This window comes from Argiope bruennichi, chromosome X2 (genome assembly GCF_947563725.1).
Source record: "Argiope bruennichi chromosome X2, qqArgBrue1.1, whole genome shotgun sequence".
Lineage (NCBI taxonomy): Eukaryota > Metazoa > Arthropoda > Arachnida > Araneae > Araneidae > Argiope > Argiope bruennichi.
In genome coordinates this window covers 122,550,345-122,562,434 of record NC_079163.1, presented here as the reverse complement: position 1 = coordinate 122,562,434, position 12,090 = coordinate 122,550,345, and the positions used below count along the sequence as shown (strand labels likewise).

General features: G+C 29.2%; 1 protein-coding gene across 1 annotated transcript in view; it reads left to right on the top strand.

Annotated features, from left to right (window-relative positions):
• The first annotated feature begins 8,123 nt into the window (after nucleotides 1-8,123).
• Nucleotides 8,124-12,090, top strand: part of LOC129960226 (F-box only protein 8-like) — a 38,294-nt gene continuing 34,327 nt past the window's right edge. Inside the window, exon 1 of the mRNA XM_056073477.1 lies at nucleotides 8,124-8,320. The gene's annotated coding sequence lies outside the window, so the exon portion shown is untranslated. The remainder of the gene's footprint in view (nucleotides 8,321-12,090) is intronic.

Below are 12,090 nucleotides of genomic sequence, written 5' to 3'. Positions count from 1 at the left end.
GATATTCACAGCGATGATAGGCAAAAGCAGTATCACTAGTTTTAGGAAGGGATGCGCATTATTTCCTTTATGTAATTTTATAAAGCCAAGTATAATAAAAGGGAGAGAAAAAATGATGTCGCCAGAGGTACTTATCTTCTCTACACTACTACCGGTTACTGTACTTCTGCGCTTCCAGTTAGTACATCTTCAAGGAAATATTGATTGGATTGATGTATTTTTTGATTTAGCACTTTGCAGATGAGTACTGTTCACGCTCTCTCTGTACAGATAGGAAGAAAATATAACTACAGAGTTAGCGAATGGCGAATCAAATTTATGTTATAAATGTGGATCAAAGTACAGACTCCCTTTTTGCATGTTTCTTCTTTTCAAGAATGCACCGTTTTAAAAAATTTTAATACTTCTGCAACCTTTGTAAAACATATGTTTTGAAATCTTAAAGAAAGTTATATTTTAAACGAAAAATAGGTTAGAATAAATTGCGGCTTAAACGCATATTCATTATTTCTGATGTCGTAAATAATTTGATTACCAAGGCAGAGGCGGCGGTAGCAGGGCGGCAAGGGGGGCAATTGCCCCCCTGTCGGCAGCCTCTTGTCCCCCGTCGGAGAGCAATGCAGAGTTTCGTCGGCAAAAGTGTTCACCATTTCATAATGGTTGTAGAGAGTCGAGCATTATCGAATATGATTATTTAAAATCCACCTTAAAGTTAATATATTGTAAACAATCGAAATATACAAGTAATGGTTCAAGTGTTATGGCTATATTTGGTAAAGTCGATTGGGGGAGATCAATTATAGATAGGGAGGTAGGTCAATAATCTGCCGTATTTTGCTGACAATTTTTGATAGACCAAACTAAGAACTACATGCAATGGATGTCGAAGACGTTAAGTTCGCAGTTTTTCAGACATTTGATTCAAATGTCTTTCATTAAGCTATAATTTGTACTACTTTTGGCAATATAACCGACAAGGTAACAAGTGAATAAGATAATGACAAGGTGGTATTCTCATTTTGCTAGCAATTTTTGGTCAGTCGACTGAACTCAATGCGGTGAGTGCCGAAGATGATAATGTCGTTCACTTAGCTTATAATTTGCATTAGATTAGGCAATATATCAGACAAGTGAATAAGATACCGCATTCTGCCGATAACTTTTGGGCCGCCGACTATGAACTAAATATGATGAATGTCGAAAAATATGTCCACAGATTTTGAGACATTTGATTCAAATGTTGTTCATCAAGCTTTTAATTTGGACTACTTTTGGCAATATGACGAACAAGACGACATGTGTATAAAACATAAGACATGTCGCTTTTTGTCAAAAAATTTTGATCGGTTGACTAAGAATTCAATACGAAGGGATGTCGACGAGTCCAAATTCTCAGTCATTTTATTTAAATGTCATAATGTTCATTTAGCATACAATTTATACTATGTTTAGCAGAATAGTCAATAATCTGGCAAATGAATACGACGTCACATTTTTTCCGACTAATCTTTATCCTTCGGCTAAGATTTTATCATAGATTATGAAAAAAGAATTGTTTTCATCGAGAACTTCGACTATCTGCCAGTGGAATTATTAAAGAAATTGAAGCTTTTATATTATTCATGAATAGGACCATAAGTTGTTTTCCATAATTCATAATTCAAATTAGAGATGCATAATCCATGATTTTTTTAATAACAAATAATATTGCTATTGTTATTTTTAAATATGAGTTCCAAATATCTGTTATTTCAATCATATTATTAATTAAAAATTATTACTTAATATTAAATATAAAATTTATTAATTGTAATTAATACTTAATTTACTAATTTAATTAACGTGTGATTGAATTAATTTATCTGTTTCAGCTTACTTCTTAAATTTTATTTTTTTTCTCAAAACTATTTATTTAATTTATTTATTAGAGTGAACCATTTTCTGGAAAAGATGAGTTAAAAATATATGTCATTTCTTTAAAATGTTTACTTTAGTTCTATATTCTACCAATAGATGGCGCCAGCAGTAAACAGAGTACATGTAATCAAAGTCAATCATGTCACGAGCAATTAAAAATGATCTATATGGAATAGCGCATCATCAAATACGAATATCGGTCACTCCCGTAAAGTGGAGAGGTGACTTCGCACTTTCCGATAAAATCACAGCTCCGATAAATTTCAGTGATATGCAATTCAATGATACCATACGATAATTCCAATTACCGGTCCGTTCACTTTTCAATCCAATCACAGATTTCTTTCGAGAGCTTCCATTGGACAGAACGTATCGATTGTTACTTTTCAGTGAAGTCACCGCTCCGGTAAATTTCAGTGATATCGTATCGATTGTTACTTCTATCGTGATCCAAGACCTGTAATCGAAATACCACCAGTAAGATCGTATCAAGGATTTGAATCACATCCCTCTTTGAAAAGTATTGATCACTTGTATTTGTGACTTTTTGATATTGGTTACGCAATAATCGCTCTTAAAATATTCGTCATCCCTAATTCAAATCCAAGTTCTAAAATGAATCATAATCTTATTCATATAATTGTTATTTCCTCGGTAACGAATTGATAAATTTATTTTATTCATTTCACTAGAATTGCCTTACTAAAATCTAGTTAATGATTAAACTAAATTTAAAAAAAACCAAAAAAAAAAACCCCACTGTTTTCTTTTGACACTCTTGTGAGTATGCATGCTAAGAAGAGTTATTTTGCTCTAACCAAATTATGTGAATTCTTATAAATCACTGGTGTTAGTAAATTGTATAATTGTAAATTAGATCCATTTAACAATAAAATATCTGTTTTCTTTTGCAATCTAATTTATCAGGCTACATTATTACATTAAAGAAATATTAGCGATTGCAGTTGATGACAAAAAAAAAAACATTTTTGGTATGGTAGCTTTTTAGCTACACTAAAAGAGTTTATTCAAGTATGCACTAATTTTTTTAAAAATAAATTACTATATAAATGCTTAAGACTTTGCATTCAATATTATGACTATGTAATCGGAGAACGTATCATTTATATATACTTTTCTTTCATTACTATTATCAGCAAAAAGTATATAATTTCAGATGCTCCTAAATTTTTAATAGACTTTCAATAAAGATGCCTTGATAAAAAGATTATTAAAATAGTTATTCTTAGAATATTCATAAATAACACATTAACCCCTTGATATACAAATTTACTTAATTTCCTAATTAGATGGCAGATCTTAATTGGGACAAGTATCGTTATCTTAATCCCCAGAAAAATATAAGGGCATTTGAGGTAATGATGCGTTTTCAAATGATTTTAGCGTTTTAAATTACTTAATACTTTTCTTAATTGCAGATTTAAAATTAAAAATTAAATAATTCCATACGCGAGTTAGACTCGCCATTGTATATGAAGGGGTTAAAAAAAGCCTATGCATGCAACTGAGGGGATAAAACTCACCTTTTGGTCGGAATATTAGCTTGTAATAACTTCGAATTAAGAAAGTACTTAATAGTACATAGAATAATCAGAAAGTACATAAATAAAAATGAAGAAAAATGAATTCATGTTCAAGATCTAATTTTTTTTCAAATAAAATGCATTGGTCTTTTTAAGCCTAAATATATATAGAAAATTAAATACAAGGGGGATCTAACGTTTAAACAGTCCATTTTTCATAAGAATATTTTTTATATCTTACATAAAATAGTAATTTTGTACATATATTTACAAAATATTTAAAAAAACAACATATTGTATCTTTTCTGCATTCTATATTGTTCGTGTCCGAACTATAGTAAAGGTTTGTTGAGTACGCGCACTTATTCTCCTCGGATTCGAAACACATCTTAATTCTTACTCGTTGTTGCAATTCTTACTTAACAAATATTTCAGGTAGGGGACTAAACAGAAAAATCGGTTTTTGAAGAAAACATCGAATATTTTTTATTTATTATTCTGAATTTCTAAAACAGTTACTTTTATAAAACTTTTTGTTTCAACGTTCATTTGATATAGCTTCTCATATAAAATAGTAAGAGTATGTATTTTTCCATTTATCACGATGCGTCAATCTGGTACAATCTGTGTTTCTATCTATATACTACAATCTAGAATAGAATATGACTATTTTTTTCTTAAATTAGATCGCAGAGAAATTAAATCTCAAGAGTCTCATAAAAAAAATAGTCATAAATATTGACAATATTTTGATGGTTAGTAAAAGAAACTGAGAAAATGTTTTTTTTACAAATAACTTTATAAAGTTTTAACAATGGAAAAAAAGGATATGAATAAAAAAGAATTAAATAATACTTTATTTTCTTTAATTAAATGTAAAATTATTTATTAAGAGTTATTTTGAAGTCAAATTAGAGATATGGTGCTTGCCCCCCTGTCGGATTTGTCTTGCCCCCTCGTCGAAGAAATCTCTAACGCCACCTCTGTACCAAGGTAATCAAATTATTTGAATTTTTAGATTGCCTATAATTTTCAGTATCGCTTAAGATTTCCTAGAGGGATGGAGCTTCCTGTAAAACTTTTTGAAATATTCATCTTTATAAATATAAATAAAAATATTTCAAATTCTTAAATTTTTCATTTGGATATTCTTTTTTATATTAAATTTGTCTATTGTAAGCAACAACAATTGATATCCTTACCGTAACATGAATAAGTGAGTCTTGAGAATGTTTTTGGTATATGGTTAAAGAGCTGTACTGTAGCTATGTCAAAAGAAAAATTGTAAAAAAAAAAAAAAAAAAAAAAAAAAAAAAAAAAAGAAGGAAAATAAGCAAAAAAACTTTTAAGAAAAGGACTGTGCATTCAAAATGCGTTCCTTCTTGTAAGAAAACAAGAGTTAAAATGGCGGCTGAGGATTTAAAAATGCAAGGAATGTAAAGATGACACAAATACACAAGTAGGAATAAATACAGTTTATTAGGAGTAATAAATATTATCCCTCTAATTGCTTATCCCTCGATTTCCACGGATTGGAAACCAGTTTATTTATTTATTTTGCTGTATCATATGACTGCAACTGTAGTTACGTGGCAAATTTTGGTTTCAGTCGATGAGAAGGTAGTTTAGTTTAGTTTAATTTAGTTATATTAACGTCCCGTTTTCAAATAACACTAGGGCTATTTTGGGACGGACCTTGTAAGTTTGAACCGAGTTCAGATGACGAGGACGACATCTGAGCTGTCACCCCCTTTTCCACACCACACCAGCGGCAGGATAATATAAATCAGTGCAACCGATTCAGAAAAAATGGCAGATTCCCCCCTAGGATTTATATTTCTTAACTATTTCTCGCCAATGGAATGCAAGGTATTAGCGACCTTGCAAGGTATTAACCAAGATACACAGTTTTATGCGGGGGTAAGGGGAGAGGAATAAAACCTTTATTGGAAAATGTATGCAAAAAAAAGTTCGGGGAAACCACTCCCGTTGGTTCGAAATATCATGTTCATTAGGACAGACAAACATAATTTCGATTTTTTGAGGGGGGGGGAGAGAGAAAGCTTCAAGATCTTTAAAATTTAGAGATATTTTAAACATTTTGGCAATTGCAATACTTTTCCTTTGCTTATTTTGAATTCAAGAAAGAAAGAAAAAAATAATTTATGGTATTAAATGCATTCATAGGTTTGCTATAATACTTTTCAAAGAGAATATGCTTGCTTAAGAAGATGCATTCCTTTTCAGGGTTCCTACATTTTATTCTGAGTGAACAATACAATATGCACCTTTAGAATAATCTTATTTGATATTATTAAAGAAGTTTTTATAATTTGAAGTTGCCCTTTTATTCTAAATCAGAAATTCTTTTTCACGATCTTAAACAGAATAATATAGAATTTTACTGGAGTTGCAGAAATTTTAGATATACATACTTTCAACCATATCAACAAATGCAAGCGAAAACTTTAAAAAAAATTATATGAACAGAAAAAAAAGTTTTATTCAAATTTATTTATAATAATATTTTTAATTAACTTTTTTATTTCCCATTAATAGTTTTGTCATTTTTAAAATTTAATTTTAGATTTACGTATTTCCACCTTCCAACACGCTGAAAAATCTACTGTGAAAAAACGGTTTATAAAATGGTCAATTTAGTTTCATATTTCAATACATTTTTAACATGTTAACGGCATATTTTAATATGCAATATCTTATTTAAAACTTATAAGCACAAAATGTCCAATAGCACAATTAATATATCTTCACGATATTGTCCAGTATTCAGAGTATCGTACAACATCGTGAATATATCATGCAATATCTTGTGCTAATAGAGAGGCTAATATTTTTTATTTTATTGAGAATATATATTTGTTTTTATTACGACCCCAGACTGCCCGGCATACACATTTGTACATAATATTATTGAAATAGGCGTTAGGTTTTATGAAGATTCCAGAAATTAAGAAAACGTAATGAAACATATGACCAGATCATATGTTAAAAGATAAAGTGCTAATATAATAACATTTTAAAATTCATAGATTTTTATTTTTATTTTTTGGAAATAAAGTCTTTTAATTGACTTACTTACTGCCCCTCTTAACCACATAGACCTAGGCAGCTGTCTGATCTGCCTAATTGTAAATTCATTATTGAATACAGGGCATTAAATGCTCAACGCAATAGAATTAACGACTGGAGAACTTTCTAAGGACTCGCTGCTATGACTGAGAATCTGGATAAATTGTCTACACAGCACTACGTTTGAAGGGTCTTTCCATTTAACGAAAAGTGGCACGCTCCTCTCTCACTATAGAAAAGGACCTTTTTGTTGTTGTAGGAACACCGTTATTGATCATAGCAATACTGGGGCCATATCCTTTCCCCTCTTAAGTCGAAACTCAACGCACAAAATAATCCTGGAGATCATATTAAATCTTTATCTGGAGAGAGCTTGGTGCTCCCTACCATTCCTCCAACATTAGAGAAATTGAAATCAGTGAAAGACGAATCATTCTGTAGGAAGGGTGCCTGTTAGATCAACGTAAATCTTTATTTACGTTGTGTTTGACGTTTATCTTTGTTACGTTGTTTATGTAAGTTTTGTGACTTGACAGTACTACAGAGATTATATTCTTGAAACTTATTTCATATTTTACTGGGAAGTTGCTGGCGACGACTTTATTTTTCATAGACGGTAACTCTAGTACATATAGACATTTCAGTTTGTGGATCTTTATCTGGCTGTTCGTGGATCTTTCCTGACTGGCCTGGATTTTTGTCGAATAGTGCTGCCAGCCATATCGTAATTCCACGAGGCACGTTTGTGATGTTTTAGAAACAGACACTGCGCGTCTTTAACTCTCAGGATTTAAAATACACTCTGTTAGAAGAAGGGATTAATTTCCTCAATCCCATTCTTCTAGCTTTAGCTTCCCTTTCAGCATAAGAGTCATTTGGAAATTTTTGTAAAGCTGGTTGAAGCAGAAGCGTTTGTTTTATTAACAACGATTCTTAAATATTAGGGTTTATAATTCATCCAATTTTAATCTTATTTAAAAGTTAAACTTTTTTTAAATACATTTTTATTATGATGTCTCTAAGTATTAGACTTGGGTGAGCGAAATTTCATTACAGTAACCCGTGACATTTTGCTTTCGTTTTCGCAATCCTAGCTTTTGGATATTTGTGTAGATTACAGAACAAATTATAAGAAAAATAAAAATATAGAACTCATTCTAGAGGAGATCGTGAGTTTCAAGATGGAAATGTTCAGAAAGAGCTTGACATTTGAATATATGCATTACTTTATCCGCTTTGAAGCTAATTAAGCATAGGTTCTTTTTAATATTTTTGCAATCGCCTCTTAGCTCTGAAATCAAATTAATATTCAGAATGACTGGAATTTATTTATTATAGAATGCCAAAATAAATATGTCCTCCAATCTTTCATGAGGAAAGAATTATTAGTTGTGTACGATAGCCAGTAATATCAAATAGTAATTTCAGAATATACATTACTGAGAATTCCCAAGAAAAAAATTAGCAGTTACATGCAGTATTAATTTTAACCAAGGAATCTTAGGAATTTGGAATTTATTTTTATATTTGCACATTTATTTATGAAAATTGGCATCAGTTGAAATTCTAACTTGTAAATAAATAAAATCCTGGAATTTCACTTCTATTGCACTTGTTCTGTGATATCAAAATAAATTGCTTCCGAGCAAAATAATGCATAATAGTTAAAAGAAATAATTGATTCGGAATTATCAGTCTTTGAAAAGTAACCATGGAACTATTCATTTTCAGTTCATTTCCTGAAACCATTCACAGGAGCAATTAAATAAGTATGATTAAATGATTTTTTATCTATTTATTTTTATGACAGATTGATTAACATCATCAAATATTCTGTAAAAAAACAACGCTATTGTAAAGGCTAATACTCCTTTTGTAAATGAAAGTGGAGATTGTCAAATTACTTCGTCCATATTATAGTGTTTATACTGACCTTAATTCAGAAACTGTTATCTGATATTATTGTGTTTTTATATAATTGAAAGTGTAAATGTATTGTAAAATGTTGAGGATTTTTTTTAAAGATTTGTTTCTTTGTAATTTTTGAGATTTGGATGTCAACTTAGGAATATCATAAATAAATAAATAATTTCATTATTTTGTGTATATATGGATAAAAATGCATCTGAATAAAAATTTAAAGTAGCTGTTTTTAGAATATTCTACAGAATATAACACAATGACAAAAACAAATCTCTAGGTTTAAAACTAAATATTTTTTGTCTAATTTTGAATAATTAGATTTTATCTGTTTTTGAATTATTTTATTCATTTAATCTCTTTGTGCTGGCATCCTGGCCTAGGGGTAGCATGTTTTTCTCGTGATCTGGGTATCCCGGGTTCGAGTCCTGGTTCAGGCATGGTTGTTCAATATCCTGTGTTCTTATACTTGAGGTGTGTGAAAGAGTCCTCCCGTGTAAAAAAAGGGTTGTGTAAGCAAGTGTATGTATGTCATCTTCATATGAGCTAGAAGTCAAACTTCTGCTCTCGAGTGTTCAGGGGTCTTTACCCTTCGAAGCTACTGCACCCTCTTTCCATGGTAACACAAACACGGCATCATTATTATTAAAAATAATGCAATTAGCACACACAAAAGTATTTACTAGTAGTAATTCCTGGTGAAAAAAAAATTCATAAATATACATTTTTTAGCAAAATGATATAAGATCTACCTGTATCTGTTTATTTTTAAAGTATTTTAGTCCTTATAAAATTTTGATCTACACAAAAAAAACATATAAAAATTTATCCCTCATGGAAGATATTTCTTGTTTGTTAAGCCAATATATGATATTAAGCTCACTCATACCCATTTTGTTTTGTTGTTTCTTATATAGTAGAATCAATAAATTTTGTTTGAAATCTGATAAAAGCTTTCTGAATGCATAAGTAACATTATTGATTGAATGGTCTTTTAATTTACCCTTTTTTCTTTAGAAGTGAAATGGCTACATGTATTCATTGATTCATATCTTTTGTCATACACGAGATAAACCATAAATTGTCTCCATCAGGCATATACAATTTTTTTTTTTTTATATTTTCTCACTTCATCTTTTATTGCCTGGTGCGAATTACATGCCTGCAATTCTTGTTAATAATTTTCAGTTTTGTCTGCTTCTATTTTCCATATATGGTAATTTCTTTTGGCTATTAACAGTTTACTTTTATGTATGAGTAGTAGCATTTGTGTCTAATAAATTATAGAAACCAGTGTGTAAAGTATAATAGTAGAGACATTTTTTATGTATCCAATTTAAAAGATTTAAAAAAAAAAAACCTTTCTTGCTAAAATAGAGGGAAAAAGGTCCAGTTAAAGAAAATAGATGTAAAACTTTTCCCTTATACCTAAGTTACAAAAAATGTTATGTAATATTAATATTTTTATAGGCATGAAACAATTAATATGTATTTTATTATGAAACATGATATCCTAAATTTACAGTCTGATGTATAATTTCTTCTTTAAAAAATAAAACATTAAAAAACAAGCATGCATAATATTTTTTACACAGTTTAGTTATTGATAACACTCAAATAAAATATTAAAAATACCAATATGCAATAGATGCTTCTTTTTACTATTAAAAAGGAATTTCCAGTGTCAACAGTGATATTTTTCTTTTTCAAGTGTTTGCACCTCTTTTTTGTTTTACTACATTCTTGTACTCTTTATTCGATTGTATTCTCTTTGAATACCTTAATTTCTCCTAAAATTTAATATAAAAGATTTCATCTTGTTGCATAAAATAATGAACTGAATTATTGTTAATTCAAAATATATTTGATTTATATTGCAGTGTTAGGCTAATGACAAATTTTCTGTATGGCAGCCTTGTTAAGAGAAAATTTTCTTGTTGGGATTTTTTTTTCTCGTAATTTTTAAAAAGAGCTAAATGAAATGCAAGATGAAAATAAGGACTAATAAAAACATCAAGTCAATAAATAATTTCAATGCAGTAATATAAGAAAGTTTGTAAGGTTTGAAAATGATAAAAAAAAAAAAAAAAAAAAAAAAACCAGTGTCATTAAATTAATATTTTTTCAGCTAAAAACTTAAAACTTAATTTCTTGTTTATTTAATGAAAGGAATGAATTAATATTTAAATAGTCTTTTCTTTTTTATGGAATTCTCTGAGATTTTGTAATAAAATATTTTTTATTTTATGGTATTTTTTTTTAAAAAAAAAAACTTCAATCAAACATATAAGAAAAAAACAAACAATAATAATAGTGTTAAAAGAAATAAATCCTTAACATAAGAGATACGGATACATGTTCTATTGAAGGGGTTGTACTCTACAAACAAATTTAAATTGTACAATATTATATCAAAAATAGTTTGGTAGCATATTCTGATCTGTTGTTCACTGAGATATTTTTAATAAAAATTCAGCCTGCATTTTATTAATCCAATCTAATAGAAAATGATAGTGGAGACACTGGTTGTGATGTATTCCCAAATATAGATGGTTTAGGCATTTTCATTATAATATCATCTTTTTAAACTATTGTTGTATCATCATTGTTAGGAAACACAAAGTTCTTATTTATTTGTTCTAGCAGAAATCTCATACATATTAATTTTTAATCCAACTAACATAATACATTTAAGTATTTTTTGTAAAAAATTCTACTAAAACAAAATAAATGATTTTTAAATCATATGCTGAATAATTTAAATTAACTTCTAGAAATTCTCCCTCTTCATTCAAACTACATTCAGTATCTGACTTGCATAAAACTTTTTTTTTAAACTTCTTCATGCACATCAGAAGATGAAATGGGCCTTTTTCTTTTTTCTTTAATGCTTTTTTTTTTGTATCTCCTCATTTGTAGATATAGTAATTCTATCGTTCTCAGATGTATCAGTTAATATATGTTATTTTCTCTTTTCATACTTTCATTTCTTTAAGCTACTTACTTGGGCTTTTAGAAATGGTTGGATTGATTGTGGTATAGGGTGAGTACTGATCACACTGCTGTTACTGTCATCAACAGTTTCAGAAAAATGATTAGAACTATCTGGAATATCCTCTTCTGCTTTTTGGTCTATTACAATACCAGTAGAGAAATCATTCTCAGTAAAAACCTTTCTGGAGAAAGGCCAAATTCCTAGTTTAGAAAACATTGGTTATTTGTTTCAAATGGCACAAGCTCGATTATATACTGTTTGAGAGAGTTCAGCAATTTAATCAATTTTCTGTACAGAGCATGATTACGTCCAAGCTTACATTGCACACATGATTATCAGAAAGCAACAAAATAGGATTTTCTTTCTTGTAATTTCCAAATTTTTAAAAATGTTTAACAGTTTCTAGAAAACTGTTGTCATCCATCCTATAGGGTGTGTACCAGGCATAAACTTTGAGAATATGTACCTTTTAAAGACAATTCTTTATATTACTTTCCTGAAAAAATAAAATCCGGTGGAATAGTGTTTGATAATACATTTAATGTACTGCAAAAAGTGACAAATTCATCTTCTTCACTGGAAATAATTTCTCCTATTTGTGTTTCACAGCTTGAAGCAATCACC